The sequence below is a fragment of the Varanus komodoensis genome, unplaced genomic scaffold, assembly GCF_004798865.1.
Source record: "Varanus komodoensis strain SLA01 unplaced genomic scaffold, ASM479886v1 scaffold12, whole genome shotgun sequence".
NCBI classification, from domain to species: domain Eukaryota; kingdom Metazoa; phylum Chordata; class Lepidosauria; order Squamata; family Varanidae; genus Varanus; species Varanus komodoensis.
In genome coordinates, this window is record NW_025335349.1 from 29,602,863 (window position 1) to 29,616,161 (window position 13,299).

General features: G+C 45.8%; 1 protein-coding gene across 1 annotated transcript in view; it reads left to right on the forward strand.

The window, feature by feature from the left end:
- Nucleotides 1-3,946: 3,946 nt before the first annotated feature.
- Nucleotides 3,947-13,299, forward strand: part of ANKFN1 (ankyrin repeat and fibronectin type III domain containing 1) — a 302,123-nt gene continuing 292,770 nt past the window's right edge. Inside the window, exon 1 of the mRNA XM_044422145.1 lies at nucleotides 3,947-4,484. The gene's annotated coding sequence lies outside the window, so the exon portion shown is untranslated. The remainder of the gene's footprint in view (nucleotides 4,485-13,299) is intronic.

Here is a 13,299-nt window from a genome sequence, read left to right on the forward strand (position 1 = left end):
AGTCAGCATCTCCTCCTGCTTTATGCATAGTGTACTTATCTATTTGGACAGTAGGATTCAGACACCTTTGTGCAGGGTATTATTGTGTTCCTGGCCTCTTGTATGTTTTCTTAGCATCAATAGGCTACTATAGATTGTCATACTCAAGTGAGCCATGGACTGGCCAAATCCAAAGCCCTCTCAGGCCTGCATCATGGGTCATGGAAGCTTGACTCAACTAGATGGACCCATCTACTGGGAAATAGCCATTTGGATGGTGGAGAGGGAAAAACTGCATTCATCACAGATCCCCCCTACCTGCCAGCAACAGCCTAGCAAAGCAGAAGATTCGTGAAAGCATTTGATTCGGTAGGATTGTGCCCTTAAAGAAGCACTTCCTCTTGTAATTCCTGAAACTATCCACAGTCATTTTATTAGGTGAGTCTTTAATGAGAGGGAGAGAAAAAATCCTTTTCTTCATCCTGATAATATAGCTTTTCCTCATCAGGAAGGTGGCTATAATCCCTCAGTCATTTTAGTTGCAGTTATCTGGGCCTGGAACAGCTGCCAAAGAATGCTGATTTAGAAACAAAAACACCATCATGTGCTTTTAGACTACTGGTGACTCTGGCCAAATCAAGAATCCAGCCAGTTTACGCATGCAGACAGGTCAAACTTGCATCCTTTGCAATGACCGGTGGAACTATGAAGCCTTTGAGGCATCTGATCTGTATACAAAGGGAAGCAGAAGCTTTCCAGGGCATATTCTTTTTTCCCCCTTACAAACATAGGGAAAATTACTTTTTAAATAAAATCTGAACCACGATAACCTGCCCATGTTTAATTTCTCCCAGAATGAGCTATGCACTGTGGACATGTTTGTACATGCACTCATCATAAAAACAGAAGAGCCATGCTGGATCTAGTCCAGCATTTTGTTCGCACAGTGGCCAACCAGCTGCATGAAGAAGCACTTCCTTTGATCTGTCCTGGAGCTCCCACCACTCAGGTTCACGGGATAACCCCAGGTCCCAGTATCACGAGAAAGGGAGAAAAATGCCTCCCCATCCACTTTCTCCACACCATGCATAATTCTGTACACCTCTTACTCCCCTTTTTTCTAAGCTAAACAATCTCAGCTGCTCTAACCTTTCCCCATAGCAGAGCTACTCCAGCCCTTGAATCGTTTTTGGTGCCATTTACTGCCCATTTTCCAACTCTGCAATATTGTTTTGTAGGGAGGGTGAGCAGAACTGCACACAGTAATCTTAGTGTGGTCTCATCATAGCTTTGCAGGAGGCTAAGTATGGGGATTCCTAAGTATGTCTAACTTAGGATTCCTAAGTATGTCTAACCTTTGCCTTCTTCCATGGCAGCCACACACTGGGTCAACATTTTCATTGGGCTGTCCACCACAACCACAAGATTTCTTTCTTGGTTAGTCACTACTAACACAGATCTCATCAGCCTATATTTGAAAGTATATTTCTCCCCAGGTGAATCACTTTATACATGCTTATATTGAACTGAATTTGCCATTTTGATTACCATTATTTCAAATTGGAGAGATCCTTTAGGAGTGCCCAACAATCCCTTCTTCTTTTAAGCACCCTATACAATTGGGTGTCATCAACAAACTTAGCAACTTCACTGCTTATTGCTAATTCTGAATCCTTTATGAGTAAGTTGAAAAGCAGATCCCTGTGCAACCCCACTGCTTATATCCCTCCACTGGGAAAATGCACTCTTCATTCTTGCTCTCTGCTTTTTGTTCTTTACCAGTTGCTGATCCATAACAGGATCTTCTTGTTCCAAGAAGATCTCTCCTCTTATTCCAATCCCTTCTAAATTTGCTCAAGAGTCTTTGATGAGGGACTTTTAAAAGCCCTTTGGAAATAAAATATCTACTGGCTCACTCAAATGTTTACTGACACATAGAAAGAACTCTGAGAAGTTAGTGAGGCAGGATTTACCTTTGTAACAGTCTTGTTGATTCTTTCTTAGAAAAGCTTGTTTCTTTTTTCTGCTTATTAATTTATCTGTAAAAATGCTTTCAAGCAATTTGCTCAGAACAGATGTTACACTAGCTGGCCTCTAATTTTCTGCATCACCCTAGATTTCTTTAAAAACCTGGTGTTATATTGAACATACTCCTATTGGTTTGCATGTGGTAGATCAGAGCCAGTGATTTTGGGCAGCCTGATGCAAACAGGCTTTGGAAGCTATTTGTTAACCACAGTTCTCTCTTGGCTGGTCTGTGTTCTCAAGCCTTCCCAAAGAAGGAAAAGTTTATACATGAATAATTCTCCAGAATTATTGACTAAGAATGCATCATAGTAGAATCACACATCAAACAATATCAATTGCCAAGTTGGTGTTTTCTTATGCTTTGTACCTGCTCTAAACCCAGAAGGAAGAAGCTTGCAACATGATTTCCATTTTCACAAACCTTCTTTTCATCCAAGGTTTTAAGAAAAGGAGATGAGTACTGTCCAGGCCACCCTGAGAATTTGCTGGCTGCCTTGGATCACTTGATTTTGCTAATTTCTTGCTGCTTGATTGAACTGGACTTTGTGGACATTGAGGGTTTCAACTTTGGACCATGTGTCCTTATCCATCCAGGCTCTGTAAGCAGGGCAGTGACTACAAGACTGAGCAGAGGGCTAAACTGTAAACCCATTCTTTGTTGATACTCATTTCACGAATGACTCTTCATGCTGTGCACTCACTGCTGGTAATCAAGATATTAGACCGCAGGTTTGTTTGTTTGTTTTTTTGGATTTATATCCTGCCTTTTTCCTACCAAGGGCTCAAGGCAGCTTACATCTCCTCCTCCATCTTATCCCCACAACAACAACCCTGTGAGGGAGGTTGGGCTGAGAGTCTGTGACTGGCCCAAAGTCACCCAGTTGGCTCCATGGCCGAGCAGGGACTCAAACCCAGATCCTCTGAGTCCCAATCCCTTGCTCTTAACCACTACAGGTTCCAGTAAGTGATGTGGAATACTTTAGTGTGAACATTCCTTGTCCTGATTCAGAATGGGCCTGGTTCAAACTAGGGGGTGAGATTTGTCCCTTGTCAGACCTTTTTCCAAACTGCTTGCGGGGAGGTTGAGAAGCAAGGGAGATGTAAGAGCTAAAGCCCAGGTTTGCTTGTGAACATGCTGAGAAGTCTCTGCTGGTACAGAGAAGCATAGGAATGAGTGACACGGAAACAAGCTTTTCAAATTGCTCCCACTTTTTGAAGGGGTGAGGGAAAGGACTTGGAGGACCTGAATTGTTTCTTGAGCCTTGCTCCCATTCTGGAACATTGCACTATCCCTAGTCTGAATTGCATTTTGGGGAAGAAAATGTCAGCAGTCTGAATGGTTGTTGGACATTAAAACTGGAGGAAATCAACGCCTGGGACAGAGGCAATAACGCCAAGCTGTGAGGAAAGGCTAGAGGAAGCTGCAGGGTACTGGAATATAGTAGGCCAGGAAAGGGGATCAAAGCATTAGGAAGGAGACTCAGGTAAATGTAGGATCCAAGGGCACGGTCATCCACTCACCACTGATGGAGCCCTGCGGGCTGGAATGGCAGGCAGGCTGGGAAATGAAAGCAGCATGGACGCAACACACTGCTTTTATCTGCAAAGTCACATCAGCATTTGGTTTCCTTTTTCCTGATTATTATACAAGGGTTGGAAGAAACCCAGAAAAAGAGTGGATGGGGGGGTGGGGAGGCAGACGATTTGGCTAAAAATTGTAGCAACATTTCTGCTAAATCATCCTCGTGGTGGCATGAATGACAACCAGCAAAAGGAAATATGAGGTAATCACTGAAAGGCAGTTCATTGAGGAGGGGAAGAAGAAGATTGGGAACTGGAAAAGAACCCAGCTCCTGTTTCAGATAATGGTGGGACTGGAATGACTGTATTCATTCTTTGACCTCATGGCAAGTTAGGAAAGGAAAGCCACTTAAAACAACAATAAAGAATGCAGCCAATTTGCTCTGAACACCGATAAGCCTTTCAAAGACAAACACCACAATCCAAAGTTCAGCAAGATTCAGCAACATGTAAGGAATTCTACAGACTTAAAATCAGGGAATACATCATGCATGCGTGCGTGATCGGGGTGGGCCAATCATGGCCAGGACAGATACATGTTGCCCTGGGCTTCTCCTTCACATTTTGCTGCAAAGAAGCTGCGTCCGATTCTGAATCCCTACCTGCAAGTGTGAAGATTTCATGACGTGCAACAGAAGAAATCCACACAGAAACACATCATATACCCAGCATGCTAAGGGAAATGAAATTTAAAATGCCCCTTGGGAATCAGCCGTATCTCAGCAGTTCTGTCGGCAGGATGAATGCTTCAGAAACATCTGTGGGCTACTATGCGTGCTGGTTGCAGATGGCAGTTGGCACAACTGTAGTCACAGAGAGCATGTTCTCCTACTTTGATTTTTTGCAACAGAGATTTGGCCAGCTGCTGAAGGCGTTGTGCGAACTGCAACAATATGGTAAGGATTTTGAGAAATGTGGTTGTCATCTGCTTGACATTTTGGAGCTGCTTTGACAATTCTTTGCACTGGGTGGGGGAGGAAATTGTAAAAATTATAGTTCCCCAAGGTACAATCAAAACCAGAGTTACTAGTGGCTTGTTTTTACTGCTCATTGTTTTCCATTGTTGCAAAGTAGAGGACAGGAATGCTCCAAAGCCACTCCAAGTCCAAATAAATTACACTACCAACCAGTTTGCTACAGACTAAAGTCGCCTTCTCCAACTTGGTGTCATCCAGATGTTTTGGACTACAAATCCCAGGATCCCTGACTATTAGCCACGTTGAATCAAACCAATGGGAGTTGAAATGCAAAACATCAGAAGGGTACTACTTTGGGGAAGGCTGGGCCAAGGGTATATTCAGTTATTTGATGATAGTGTTCTTAAGCAGTTTCACTAACATTGTCCCCTAAAAGTAGCTTGAGAATTATACAGTAATACAGGAGTTGCTACTTATTTGTTAGTGATATTTAAAAGAACTGCAGTTCCTTGATGGTACAGAATAAGGGTTAAGCCATTTAAGGGATGTGGCTGTGAAGATGAGGCCTGGCTTTCTTCCAAGGCACCATTCCCAGCCACACAGTTCAAATTCGCAATGTGAGCTAAATGGGGTAGAAGGGGAGGAGGACTGGCAGGTGACTTCAAAAACTCCAGGACAGCCAGTGAGATTAGCCAGGCAAATCTCCCAAACTGTTTTGGGTTTCGGAGTGGGGTGAGAGACTGTAGAACTGGATGGGGGGAGTGAATTCCTAGAGCCAGTGAGCCAGTGCCAGGCCAACCAGGTGGATTAACATCATGACATCAGACATTTGCACTTTTAGGCCCACAAGCAGTGCGAACCAGCCTGAGGGTGAAATCAGGACTCTGAGAAAAGAAGGGAGGTGGGGGCGATTTGAGTTGGGAATCAACTCTTAATATGGGCAAAGCTACTCTGCCAGATTTGATTTGATTTATGCAGCTTAGCAGCTCTCATAGAACATGTCCTGTAGCTCAGGAAAACACGTTAAGTTCCAATTAAGGATTGTACTTCATAAGCTTTTTGTTTTGATCTATTGGAAAGGAAAAAACAGGGAGAAATGTGTTCACAATAGTGGCATAGACATGCACTGGGAACTGTGGCAAAGCATACACTATAACCTGAAGAGGTTCCCTGATAATAAAAATGGTTTTAATAAAAGTGCTTAATATAAACAAACAGATACATAGACAAATATAATGGCTAAGAAATGCATACACCTGCATTATCTAATCTGCTACTGCAGGCAGGCAAATTTCTGCTCCACTTACAGCCCTCTTCACAAATTTGCACACAGTTCTGTGGGGATTCCTTGGAACTGATAGGGAATCAAGTCCCCCACCAAGTGGAAAAGCAAGTACTCTGAAAGGGGGAATTAAAGGGGAGTTACTCCCTTTCTGGAATACCTAGAGACTCAGGGAGGGGTTGAAAAAGTGCAGAGTACTCAGAAATGTCAGTTCAACATTTAAAATTGAGAGATTATGATGGCAAGGAGTGGATATTTATCGCTGCCCCTGGAACACCTTTTGCTGCCTCTCCACCCCTTACCAGTGCTTTTCAGTTGATTACTTGACAATCGGCCCCTGGCAACTGTGCACGAATTAGCCTGTATGAAGGCTTGTCTTGTCCTCCCTTTGACAGCTGAAGCAAACAAATTGAACAGGCAGGACTATACATATTGGAGAGCTGTAAGAGCATGCTTCCAAGGAACAGATAAAATAATGAACACATTTGAGTGATTCTTAAGAGCCAGAAACATATACAAGGCCAGTTGCACTTCTGGGTAGCTTGGGGAGGGGGGGGGGGACTACAGCAGCAAACAAAAAGAGGAACGATCAGGGCAGGGAAGAGGAGCCAGTGCAGGTTCTGCCATGAAGGAGACTGGAATACCAGCTGGAGAACCAAGGGGGAAGAGTAGGAGCCACGGGGAGCTGTCAAGCGTACAACAGGTTGTTCAGGGAGCAATCAAACCTCTGCGGCTTATTTGCAAGGGCTTAGCATAGCACGTGAACAAGCCCATACATCAGATTACCAGTAAAGGGAGAGTTTTTTTACCACTGCAGTGCCATGTATGTAAGAACCTGCTCTGTACCCACACAGATTTTACCATTCAGCTGTGAAATATGTATTGGAGTCCTATCACCCACAAACCACAGTAGGAGGGTGGGTGCTATTTTTCCCGCAGCGCTCACCACTGGCAAAAATAGACGAAGAATAGTTGTGAAGGAGCACAGCCACTGCAGGGAACGGGATCTTGCCAGATCAGCCGCTCTGGAGGTGCAGCCCTTACGAAGTCGAGCAAACAGAAGACCAGTTATTGTCACCATCAAGGGAGGTTTGCAAAAGCAGGCAGAGAACTCAGTTGTTGTACTGATGACCTGCCAAGCAGATATGGGCAGTCTGACTTTTTGAAAAATTTATGTATCGCACCATATATGCACCTCATTTTTCTTCCTCTTGCAAGGAACAGCTTGGTTTTCAGACTAAAGTAGCTGAAAAAGAAACTAGATTTTAAAGCGGTAGCAGAAACTTCACGGACCCTTTACGCTACTTTGCAACCATTGAGTTGACGAGCTGCAGTACCCCTTCTTGGACAGCCGCCTTGATGGACTCCTGAGCCTCAGAGAAAAGCCAAACAGCTCCCACTTCCAACAGGCTGCCTTGGTGCTATCCAGAGGACAGTGTGGGGGATCAGGCTATTTGACTCCCAAATAATCTATGTGAAGCGCTTTGAAGGTCTGAATGTGTTATATAAATACCCTGTGAGTCTTCTGGGTGACTGAAAATAAGATGGCTTAAGCGCCAGACATACTCCCTTAGCGTGCTTGGTGCCTGCGGGCCACACTGCTCCTATGATGGTCTTTGTGCTGGTTGCTGCCACCTTTGTGGCACTTTCCCCACTGCAAGCCCAGCTTCTCACACTTTCCACCTACTTTTGGACTGTCCCAGGCACTCCGACCCTGCCTGCTAGCCTCTGCCCTGTTACTAGAACTCCCAGAACTGCAACGATGAGGTTGTCTCTCATATCAGGCAGAATTTCAGAATGAAGGACTAGTGCACTCAAGCATTTAATTTGGGTGTCTAAGCATCAGGGTAGCATGTGACTTTGAGCAACAGTGCCAAGATTCAAAACTCAGCTGCTCAGAGACAAGATTCATAAATCTGGAGAAATTTTGCGAAATGGGTTGAATTTTGACAATATATTAAGGTACGCATTTAGACAGGTCATCAGTGGTGTTTGCTTGCCATAATGTAACATATATGTCATTTTGAGGGTCCTCTAGTTCAGCATTCCCCCATCCTTCCAGATACCTTTGGGCTGCAACACCCAGAATTCCCAGTGAATGGCCCTGCTGGATGTGAATTCTGGGAGTTGCAGTCCAAATACAACAGTCCATTCTGAAACTCAAGGTGAAGGATGCTATAAAGCTTTTTAATTAATTAATTAATAAGCAAGCAAGCAAGCAAGCAAATAAATAAATGCCTCTGAAAGCCACCAGGATGAGGAAGGCTGCTCTAGTAAATTTCGTATTGCACATGTCAGACCAATGCATTAAATCAAACAAGTAATAATTAGGTGCAATCCAGTTGGGATGCTTGTAACCCTCCCTTCTTAGAAGATTACAAGTATTCTCTGAACGGAGGGAGGAGTTTGGAGGTGACAGTAACCTCCATATTCCATTTGCTCTGATTTCAGCCGTCTAAGTGCAGCTGCTTAGAGCAGGAGAGAAGGCGGCTGAGGCATCATCAGAACTGTCACATCTTAGCAGTGCCTCCTGGAACACCCCCAAAAGCTCCTTTCTGCACTTGCTCTTATGACTTTGAAGATGCGGATGGCACCGTTCTTCCCACACCAACCGTAAGGGTGCCAGGGGATCTAAATGCAGGTCCCTAGCTACTAAGTTCTAATTTTTGATCACGCAGGATTGCTGAGCCCATTCTGTAGGAGGAAACTAAAGTCTTGTACCTGAAGATACAACCCACTGCAAAAGGGGAGGAGCAGCATCATAGATTGCTGTGAGTTCAGAATAGATACAGCTCCCTTGAACTTACACCACAATTAATACATTTTAGGATGACACTGTGGTGATAGCCTGAGCGGATTCAAAGTGAATTGAGCCCTAAGCAATGGTGATATTTGCCCAAGATGACAGAAGCTACAGTCACCATAGCCAGGACAAATAATCACACCAATTCCCCTTGCTGTAGAAAAGGTTGAATGAAGCATGAGAAGCGACTTATTAAAGTCAGTAAAAATCCTCTGTAGGCCAGGAAACAAATTCACTTTACCTTAAAACACAAACAAAAAACCCTCCCCTATTTTGCTTTTGATTTGTGTTTCCTCTCACAGATTTGTGAGACACGTGATGCATTTTACTGAGGGGGAGGGGGAATCTAATATGTTAGTGCCATCTAGTGCTCAGCCTAAAATCAAGTACGGCTGAGAAAATGGACCAAGGAACCAAGGGAACGTCATGGCATGTAGGGACTTCCTCCTGTATCAGGGGAATATTTTCTAATATATACACAAAAACCTGCAATAAAATGCCCTGTTCAAGGGGAAAATATGTTTCTAACTCTAGCAAGCAAAGAAAATGAAAGGAAAATGTGGTGATTGCTGATGATATCCGTTTTCAAGAAAAAGGTCCTGTCACGTGTTATGGCCCAGCCATTCATTGTGTACAGCACGCATCTGTGCCTCATTCAACTGGTGCAGGCAGGTAATTTTATACCCTGGATTTAATTGCCATAACGTGCATGCTTGTGCGTGTTTAGGCAGAAAGAAGGCCTAAATGTAGGCCTTCTTTCTGTCTAAACATGCATAAAATTCTGCCCTATTGGGATGCAGAATAACAAGAACAACTGATTGCGATTCTTCTGCTAGAACTCGTCCAATGCCATTGTCCAGGCAGGGTCACACCTGGCAGAAAACACTCTGTGCCACAGAGGCCACCTGGAGCCATACACATTGTTTCAGTTGTGAAGCACATGGCCGGAGTTTCTCTCCCTACTTGCACCAGTGGTTCCGAGTTTCAAACCTGCTTCTACGCCCCTGCTGTGTAGAGCAACAACAGCCCAGTTTGCCAGCCCTGCTGTTGTAGGCAGGCAAAGGGCTCCGGCCAGATGTCTGGCAGAGGTTCTCTGGGCCAGCAGAACTGCAGATGGGAAGAAGGAACTAGTGCAGGACATTCAAACTGGGCTGCCAGCATCACAGCCCAGAAAATCTCCTGGTCCAAGGAATTTGGTGATCCCAGCAGCGAGCCACTTCCAGGCCACTGCTTGTGTGAGCACTTAGCCTTGCCGCACTCCTCCAGACTTGCCGTTCTGCCCCCAAAGAAGGCCACCCAGCTCGACAGATGCATTTACCCGCTTTCTTTGTTATTTTTGAACAACAGATTCAATCATTCAAAGGACACAAGAAAAGAATGGGGAGAATACCTTACCTGGCCAACATTGGAAGGAAATTCCATGGCTGGAGCTAGTGGCAGTCCAGTGTAGTGTTCACGTGGGGACCTGGGAGACCCAGGTTCTAGTCCAGCTCAGTGGCTGCCTTGGGGCCAGGTACTGATCCTCAGCCTAACCTACCTTGCAGGGCTGTTGTTGCGAGCATACAGTGGAGAGGAGGAGGACCATGTAAAGCTGCTTTGGGCTCCAGGTTGGAAAGGCAGGAAATAAGTGGGGCAAATAATAATAAAACCCACCACAACAAAAATAGTGCCACCTCCCTAAATTGCCTGTATCTCCTGTGGGAACCCAGAGTGTTGCTACCGGGCGACCCTCCCTGCTGTGGGGGGCAGTCATAACTGCTAACAGGGTTCATGCATGAGAGCAGCGAAGAGGTCTTGGATAGGGCAGGGCTGCAAGGAGGGGTCATTAGAAGTGTCCCCGTCACCCTTCAGACATGGCTGGATGCCCCGCAATAGTAGCCAGCCAGGGTGGTTAAACAGAAGGGAAGGGAATCAGGGCAAGGTCTCTAAATGGCTCTGAGACCCGAGGAGGAGGTGGGCCTGCAGCACAGGATCCAAGGCTGGACACTTGGGAGGAGGAAGTGAGGAAGCTCAGCAGAGGTGGCTGATGGGAAAGGAACAAAAAAGGGTGGGCTTTCAGCAGTGTCATGAGCTAAGGCAGAGGAGTGGCTGAGAGGAAAGTTGGTGGAGCTTTTCCAGTGCTATTGACAGCTGTGAGGAAAGCAGGATGAGCGGGGTAGGAGGAAGCTCTGCCGTAGTTAGCAAACCCAGTACTATATTGTCCTGACAGCAGAGCTAATTGGCAGCGGGCATCAGCATGGAAGTGATCCTGCAGCTACTTTCCTCTCTGTGTGGGCACCATTCGTGGTCCTCCAGCCACAAATTTTACTAGCATTCTGCGGTTCTTCTACCTTGCCCTGCAGCAGCTTTCTGTGACCTTAAGAAGTGATGGTGATCCTGCTACTACTGATAGGAGTGAGCCTGTTACATAAACGGAGGTTAATAAAGTCTACGTTGCTGTGTTTATGTGGGCACCTTGCTCCTTTGGGACAGGAATTGTAGAAAGTGACTGGTGTCCCACAAAGGATAGAGCAGCACTTGTGATGCGGGGAAAAGCTGTGCATGGGTGCTTCTGAGCAGGGACTGGGGAAGGGAATTGCAAATCAGCCTGACTCGAGCTTGCTGAAGTTCTCCAAATTCCATCTCTAAGCTTGTTTTGACTTGAGCCCCTATTAGGCTGTGGGCTTTGTCTTTTGCGTTTGGAAAAAAATCCACCTGCAGTTTTATGCATAGTTTCTGAAAGGCATGCACCAACTGTGTGGATCTTTGGCATGTATGCATTTTCCCCATTGAGTAAAGCAAATTTGTGTACAGTTTAGTACAGGCTTTTCATGTGAATTTTTCAGTTCCGTGCATGCTGCTGAACACATTTTGGAGGGTCCATGAATCACTTTGCAACCTTAGAAATATACAGACCTGACCCACAGAAGGTTGTTCAAGCGAGGGTTCAGTCGGGTAGGTGTGAACTGGGTAAATCCTGATCAAAAGTGAAGTGGAATGAGGTTTTCATACATCCATAATGGGGGGGCGGGGCGGGGGGATTACCATGGACTTACTGACAGACATCCTTTGGCAGTGAGGGCTGCAGTGATTGGGATTGTGCCATGAAGCTGAATGTGAGTGGCTACTGAATGGGCCGTGGTGCCTAATGCAGGCACAGCCTGGTAATTTATTTATTAGATTTATATCCCACTTTTTCATTTTTTAAAAAGGTCTCAATGTGGCTTACATCATTTGCCTCCTGCTGCACTCAATCTTGTCCCCACAACAACAGCCCGGTGAGATGGGTTGGGCTGAGACTCTGTGACTGGCCCAAAGTCATGCAGGTGGCTCCATGGCTGAGCAGGGACTAGAACCCGGATCGCCTGAGTCCCAGACCCGCACTCTTCACCACTGCACCATGCTGGCTCTCTTTACGCTGCAATGGATGCTGCTGGCCATTCAAGAGCCGTTTGTACACAGTGCAGCCCCAGCAGTTGCTGACCCCATTGCCAAAAGGCAATGCCCACTGGCCAAGGCATAGGACTCATCTCCCCCTTATGGAGCAGGCATGTACTATCTTGAGTTCCCACTTATGAGCTGCCATCGAATGAAAGAGATCAGCTGCGTGTTCCTCTGCCAATTTCTTGGGAGCAGGGTCAGGAAGGATCGCCTGTGAATGACCTGCCTTTCCAAATCTTCCCTTTCATCCTTCCGCCTCCTTATCTGCCGAAACATCATTTCATACCCACCCCTGCTTCACAGGTCCACAGAGCAAGGGTGTTTCTCAAGATTCCCTGACAATTGGCCCCCTTTGGTTTACAAAATGCAGACTCCACTAGCTCGGTTCAGAAGTGGTATCACATTTATGCATTTTTTCCAGAGAACTCTTGAGAAAAGAGCCCATATCTTTCTGAGCATAGATGTTGGTGCAAGCACACTGATAATGCTATGTGCACATACTCCCTGGGCACCGTAGTGTTTAAGTGTCCTTCTCTCAAAGCAGCAAAAGATGGGTTTGAACTGTGTGCAGTGGGAGCAAGAAACAGTGACGGGACTGCACCGAAGATGCGGAACAAGATTAGGTGGACCTGGCATGCAGCTTCTCAACCATCAGTGAAGGTTTTGTAAGAATAAAGGGTCAACATCAAATAAATACCTTCAGCAGGTACAGCTAATGGGGGAGATCCTTCAGCAAGGTCCTTTGCTCTGTCCTGTTGCCACTGGAGGAACGTTTGGTGGGGATGTGAGAGAGGACCCCTTCAGAGTCACTCCTAAACTCTGCAACTCCCCACCAACAGAAGTAGTTTGGCCTCATCTCTGTTGTCCTTCCCCTGGCAGGCAAATACATTTTTACTTAGGCAGGCCTTTGGCATGTATTGTAGTCACGAAATGAAGAAGCAAACAGTGATCTGGGGAGCAGAGATAAAGTGGGGAAGTGGAATGGGCAGCTTGAGTCTTCCAAGGCAGCCCTCGAAAAGAGCCTGATGCAAACTGTAATCCGTCCCGAGACTTTTGTAGGGGATGGGATAGGAAAGTTTGGAAGGAAGGAAGGAAAGAAAGAAAGAAAGAAGGAAGCAAGCAAGCAAGCAAGCAAGCAATGCTTGCTTGGGATGAATCTGTTTCCAGTTTCATCATTCCAGTGCCATTCCTTCTGCATTTAAAAGCAGGGCTCACTTCACCTCTCCTGTGTCATGCAGAGAAGGTGGTGCACTTCGGATGCTGGAGAGGGAGCCAAAGAAGCACAGCAC